The sequence below is a fragment of the Drosophila nasuta genome, unplaced genomic scaffold (genome assembly GCF_023558535.2).
Source record: "Drosophila nasuta strain 15112-1781.00 unplaced genomic scaffold, ASM2355853v1 ctg16_pilon, whole genome shotgun sequence".
In the NCBI taxonomy this organism is placed as follows: Eukaryota; Metazoa; Arthropoda; class Insecta; order Diptera; family Drosophilidae; genus Drosophila; species Drosophila nasuta.
Genome location: NW_026869398.1, coordinates 1,145,731 through 1,152,836, shown reverse-complemented (window position 1 = coordinate 1,152,836; position 7,106 = coordinate 1,145,731). Strand labels below are relative to the sequence as shown.

Below are 7,106 nucleotides of genomic sequence, written 5' to 3'. Positions count from 1 at the left end.
GGGTTGCGCATTCTTGCGGTTAGCCTAACAAACGCACATTATAAATACGCTAACAGATTTTAGAGCACAAAAGTTCGCTACAATAGAAAAGAAAATTAATAATGAAAAGAAATTCCGCGCCGACACACGCTTCAGTGGGATTTCCTTGTAAGAAATTGTTTAACAGAGGAATCTAGGTGTTGTGTACCTCGTTTCTATCCTCCCCTACTTTAATTTACATATATTTAAGTTATACGTTTACTCGACAGACCATACTAAGTAAATTTACAAAACATTTCATCATACACTTGTATTTTATAATTTTAAAGATTTCAGATATTGCAATTTATACATAAGAAAGATATAATTCGATATCTCTAAGACCAAGAGTAATATATTTGTAGAATGAATTAAGTTAGAAGAGCGTACTCGTGACAGTTTCGATCTAACTCAGATTGACTACCAATGTTCGTGTTCAATTACAAAACGACCCACCAGCGGATTTATTTTCACAGGAATTGGTAAATATCGAAAATTCCAAGTTCCCAATTTACAATTTCACCGGATTTTCTTCCTCTTTTCATTCCTTCCGTATTCTGTGTGAATTATAATAATATCTATAACGTAATTTACTACAGTAAATTTATTCCTTTGCGTAAATTAGAATATTAATATTAGAATATTTATCAAGTATTTAATTGTTTTTTATCTTCATATACATATTTACTAACATCTTTTACTTCCCTATTAATATAGTATAGTGCCGTTAGTATGTCAACGTCCAAATATAAATGATCAGTCTCGTTATATAGACTAAGCTGACTTGCTCCCAGTTGGCTCTGCTGCATTAAAAAAATAATCTACCAGTTTTATATCTGGAGGCAAATGGCAAGCTGCAGGACTATCGCAAAATTCAAGCTTAGAAAATGGTGCAGACGAATTGACGGAAATAGCTGAAGATGACAAGGAGTCGTATATGAAGTTCAGCGATGCTAGTGAAATAACAAATATTCTTGGCCTAGTCTGGGATCCCTCATCTGATTGGCTGTTATTCTCGCTTTGTTTGTTAGAAGGTGGTTCCAAGCCGTGCAGGCGATCTATCTTGGCCACAATTGTCGTATTTCTACAATAGCTTTGACTTCGTATGAGAGTTTACCTTTGCAGCAGTATAGAGGTTGGGTAGATACATATGTGAAGCAGCTTTAACTCTATTTCCAGACTATCATTTCCGAGAGCTGTCCTTACTGCTAGGTACACACGGTACCTAATCTTATGAATTTTGTGATACTAGCGAAGAGCCCTAAGGTAGTTGCGTATATGTGGTGTCGAGTGGACGCCCTTCTCAGGGTCAGTTGTTATGCTCTAAGTCCAGAGTTGCACCACTCAATACGATATTGGTTCCTAAGTTGGAATTATGTGATGCCTATATTTTAGCCAAGCTGCTTCACGAAATTCGCAAAATGGGTTTCCTGAAAGGTGATTTCTATTATTAAAGCGAATCATTGCAGATGCAGACTAATCAACCGAATTTTTGAATTAACGTGATGTTCCAGGAATGTCCCTACATAACCTACAATTGAAAATTGGAGCACCAATTATTAGCCTTTGCAATATTTATATTGTAGGAGAATTCAATTTTCACATATGTTGTCAAACCGGTGTTTTGTCAGCTCGAATCACAATCTAGAATCATCTGTAATCATCATCTATCACAGTTTTAAATAAGTAATCAATTTATTGTACTGATGAAATAATTCATGAAGTTCGTGAATTATTTGCCTTTTTATAATTGCCTAACGCCGACAGATTTCATCATCTGTATTGCCCATGAAATAAATTTGCACAACATGGTGGTAAACCTAACCTGGAATCTAGGTAGACATTGCACTATGGGCAAAAATTCGCAAAGTGCGGCATTTTTACATTTTTTTTTGTGTTCGGTATCATTAAATTGACTTTATTTTTTGAATTAGAATACTTCAAGAATACTGAAACATATTTTTAAAAAATTTTAGACTTCGTTGGTAATTTGTTATTCGCCCATATTTAAAGACTATGGTCTGGACCCTCTAAAAAAAAATTTGCGAGAAAATTTGTGATTTTTTCTGTCAATTTTATATTCAAATATTAAATCAAACAAAAAAACTTGAGTATGGAATTTAATTGTCAAGGTATGTAATATTAATTATTGGCACTAAATTTTTAGTACATGTGATATATTGTCCAATCATGCAATGTGTTTTTGGTATATTTTAAGGTCCCTAGTAACAAATGTATTTGTGTTTCTGTGGAGTGTAACTAGTGCGTCTAGGCCGGTCGAGGCAATATTAAAGCTAAATGTTATTAACCAAACTGTTAACAATCAAATAGTGGTTAACATTTTTGCCCGTTTTTGCCCGATTTACGGCAAAACTCAATGTTGCAGTTGTATATACGTCTTGTTTTGCAACGTTGTTTGATTTTTGGAGCAACAACAACCGCCAACAAACTGCTGTGAAGCAGTTTGCAAAATATCGATGAAAATGAATTAAGTGATGTTCAGCACATCTTAATAAAAGATAAGCTTATTCAGTTTTTCAGATTGAATAATACTAATTTACGAAAATGCAACAGAAAAGCCTGCGCAATGGCTTGCATCCTCGTTCATAATTGAGTTTCTTAAGATGATGTTCCACCCGAAAAGCCTGGTCGTAAACGCTTAACGTATACTGAGGCAGGACCAAGGTTAAAGTGAAAATTAGCATTTGAACTAGTTTATGAAACAGAAAATTCAAAGCTATTGTTGCATGCCGTTTTGAAAAGTGTTTATATAATTTTGCTTGCTACATAATGTGAGTTTGAGGTATGCCCATCAAAAGTTAAAGCAGGTACTTGATGTACTTATACGTTAATACTTATAAGTGGTATCCAATGTCTCAAATTTTGCATAAAGTACTGGTACATTGGCACCAAATTATAGAAATCTCCGTACTTCTTCTAGGGGCTCTCCGTGAAAATGCGTCAGAAGAGCGCAAAAATTTTACAAAATCGATATGTTTTCATGCAAAGAAAAACAGCCGACTGAATACTATATCAGATGTGTTAAATAGAGCATTAGATTCCTCTGACCCACTGCTTTCAACTATAAATCTAAAGGAACGCCAAAGATTAAACTATAAAAAAGCCTACCAAGAGATGTTATAGCTCTTTTGGAATCTCCTGATATTGAGCCTCCAATAACATGGGCATGTGTAGACAATAAAGATAATCAGGTAGAAGAAGGCGGAGATAATGAACTCGAAATTTTCGGGCAAAGTTCCCTGGAGTTGGAGGAAGAGCTTTGTGAAAAATAAATTATTAACTGGACACCAAGGTATGGAGTCACAAAACATAATATTGGGCTCTTATTAATTTTTGATTTAATTTTGCATGGATCCAAATTAAATTTAAAATGCGAATTTGCTAATATATTAATTTAATAAGTTTAATTTAGTTTCAATTAATATATAATATTACATTAAAATATTTTAAAACAAATTTTTGGAAAAAAAATCGAAAATTATAACCTTATGGTAAGGTGGGCGGGAAGGAAGGCGTGGTCCAATTGAAAAAAGAATAAATCCGAAATTCGATCTTTATTTTTTAGGTACAAAGTTTCATGTTTCTCTCTTCAAAAATGGTAAAAATGCCGCAATTCGGGACTTTTTGCCCATAGTGCAGTGGGCGATTTGGTCTCGCTAGCGGCATTTAATTCAAATTTTCAAATTTAAAAAACAGTTAATATTTTTTCACATATCGATAACAGATGCTTTGATTAGATTAGCTTTTAAGAAATGCTCTACGATAAGCTGATCATCAGCTGTGAACGGACAAACACATCATATAATTTTGCAAAGAGCTCCACAAATTTTTTTCTTTTTTCGCGCATTGATTTCGAGTTCCTCGGAAATTTACAATTTTTATTGAATTTGTTAAAAGTTTGGCTTTTAATTATCTTCAAGGTATATATTACAAAAAAAAAACAATGTTTGTGACCGGTCTATAAATGTGTAGCTCAAAAAACGTATTGGTAATTCAGTGTATTAACAACGAGTCCGGATTAGTGCACACCTATCTTTCGTGGAGTCGAACTTACTGGATTGAAGTGGATTCAGTCTAACTCTTTTATTAGCCGTGTGTAATATGAACTGCTATTACCTGCTAGCCTTCAAACTATGGTAATTTTTAGGCACAGTGTTGGTACCAAAAATCTTTTTTTAGTATGACACTCAGAAGTTATCCCATTTTTTCCCATCATCCCATCATTTTTTAGATAAACAGGCATGCTCCGGTTTTCACTTTCGGTTTTCGTTTTGGAACCAAAACCGAGATTTTCGTTTTTAGGTGCTCCGGTTTTCACACGTTTTTGGTCATCGTTTTGCTATCGGAACGTTTCATTTTTTACTGCTAAAACAGCTGACTTGTGTTTTGGTTAAAAGTAAACAACGCGAAAAAATTTCTTTTGAATGTCCAATTTCGTGCGTGGATTGAACTCACATAAGGATATTTTTATCCTGCATTGTATATTTAGGTTTCCTCTGAATAAAATATATATGCCTTTTGTCTTTTTTGCAAAGAACGATTTGATACTTTCTTTAAAAAAATCAGTTTAACGGCAATCAGCTGTTTCCCACAAAAAATGGGGATGCCACCTTTTTAATGCATTTCATTCCGGTTATTCCAACAATTTTTTTTATAAAATTTAAACACATAAGTAATCAAATTAAATAAATAAATTTTTAAAAAACATATTTTACCCAACTTCAACAAATTTATCGCCATCCGTTTGATTGTACAAGTATTTTTAACTTGCTTTTTCATTCTATCAAAAGTATGGCAGCTTAGGCGATAACTCATGGTGTCCGACTTATCGGTCGCTCACCAAAACAAAAATTGTTGTTGCCGACGGCAAAATCTGATATCCAAATTTGATGTGGGGTCAGAAATTAGTCGTTTTAAAAATAATTACAAGCCTAATTGATCTGCTGGCGGTCGTAAAAGAACGACAATAAACCAATGAGTAAACTACTTTTTTTCCTTTTGCAAATAAGATCCGATTTAATATAGAAAAAGGCATTTACTTTTCATTTCTACAAGACAAATTTTCTCGTTTTGGAATTCGAAAGAATCTTGCGAAAGTGAAAACGGGAGCACCAATTTTTTAGTTTTCGTTTTGAAAATGAAAAGTTAAAACCGGAGCACAGTTGATTAAATATTGCGGTATTATTCTCAAAATACACCAAATTAATATACCACAGAATTACTAAATAATTTTCCAAATGGTATATTTGGTATATTGATATGCTAATGTATTAAAGATATTCATTCCTTCAGCCAAAGCAACTAAGACCCCTAGAGGCGTTTTTGGCCATAAAATATTATTTCTTTAAGAACTTCGACAATTTATCGGATCGCAGCCAAATTTTTAGAAATCACAAAGACTAGTTATTATTATATATACAAGGTGCGTTCCAAAGTAAACAGGACTTTTAACAGAAAGACAGAACAAATAGTTTTTTTCGGCAAAATCTTTTATATTATTCAAAATAGTCTCCTTCTGCTTTAATACAGCTTTTGCACGGTCCAAAAGCATGTCGAACGAGTGTTTTAGCTCGTTGCCCAGGATGGCCTCCAGTATGCCGGTGCAAGCCTTTTGAATGGCCTCGACGTCTGCATATCGTTTTCCTTTCATCGGCAAATGCATTTTTCCGAAAAGATAGAAGTCGCACGGTTCAATATCATGTGAATACGGGGAGTGTTTAATGGTTAAAATGTGATTTTTGGTCAAATAGTCGGTCCTTCGAATGTTGAATTCTGAGCAATTTTTGGACGTCAGTCAATTTGTGCGGAATAAACCGTGCACACACCTTTTGAAAGCCCAAATGTTCGGTCAAAATGCGATAAATCGATGTTGTGGAGATTTTCAATTCTATTTTCATCAATTTCAATGATGATTTCGGCTGATTTTTTATGAATTCACGCACAGTTTCGATGGAATTTTCGGTGATCACGGATTTTGGTTGGCCCACATGTTCATCGTCATTTATGTCCTCACGATCACTTTGAAAACGTTGAAACCACTCGTGCACTCTGCTACGGGATAGGCAACCATCGTCATAAACTTTTTTTTCCATCAATTGAAACGTTTCGGTAAAAGTTTTAAAACAAAATTTAATGTTGGCTCTTTGTTCGAAGCTCATTTTCGCACCGATGACAAAAACATAATTATTGCTAAAAATTGCTAAAAATTATCAAAAAATTGCCAAAAAAAATTGCTAAATCTTTTAAATGTTCTTTTTCAAATAGTATGTACATTTTTAAATGATTTGAGAATAAAATATTGAAATTAAAAAATTTAAATAAACAGGATTTCATATCTTCTTTTGTTAACATTACAAAATACTTAGAATTTCGTCCAATTCTTCTGCTTCCCTACTATCCGTGTACTTTACGTTTCCTGAAATTTTAACTAAGTACTCGTAGGGAAGTACATAATTATGGCAACATTTGTTATGCCTACATATGTAATCCAAAACATATATAAATATTTTTTTTTTAATTATATTTTTATAATTAGCTTCTTTATTAAGTATCGAACCAGTACAGCAGGAAGAAAATAGTACTATAACAAAATGTATTTTTTTTGAACCAAACCTCATATTAGTTTAAGGAGATTATGTGAAGTATACTATTGGGTTATCGTTTTGGCGAAACCTTGACGCTTCAATCGCCTCAACGGTCTAGCTGGTAGGAGTCTCCTAGCGAGACTAGCAACCTGTCGCTATATCGGCTCGTATTTTCAATTGTTTAAACTCAAACTAACCTTATATGCAATATCGCATTTAATGTTATAATGCTCATACAGTTACGTAATTTATGTTTTGCTATATTCATTTGTGAGAATATACGCTCAACTTCAGCGTTCGACCAAGGTAGGGAAAAGATTTTGAGCGCAAAATTTGCTAAATCACTAAAAGGGTTTTGGTTCAAGTAGCTCTTATAATCGAACTGTTGAGTTAAATACAAGTTCCGATTTCATTGTGAACTATTAATCGCAATTTTTGCAGTGAATGGCAAAAAGAGAATACAAAATAAAAGGGCTTTAAGTA

General features: G+C 33.5%; 1 long non-coding RNA gene across 1 annotated transcript; it reads left to right on the top strand.

The window, feature by feature from the left end:
- The first annotated feature begins 307 nt into the window (after nt 1-307).
- LOC132797678 (uncharacterized) lies at nt 308-1,913 on the top strand. Its single transcript, XR_009633767.1, has 3 exons — nt 308-500; nt 736-1,230; nt 1,488-1,913. It is a non-coding gene; the product is annotated as an uncharacterized LOC132797678 (long non-coding RNA).
- Nucleotides 1,914-7,106: the final 5,193 nt, after the last annotated feature.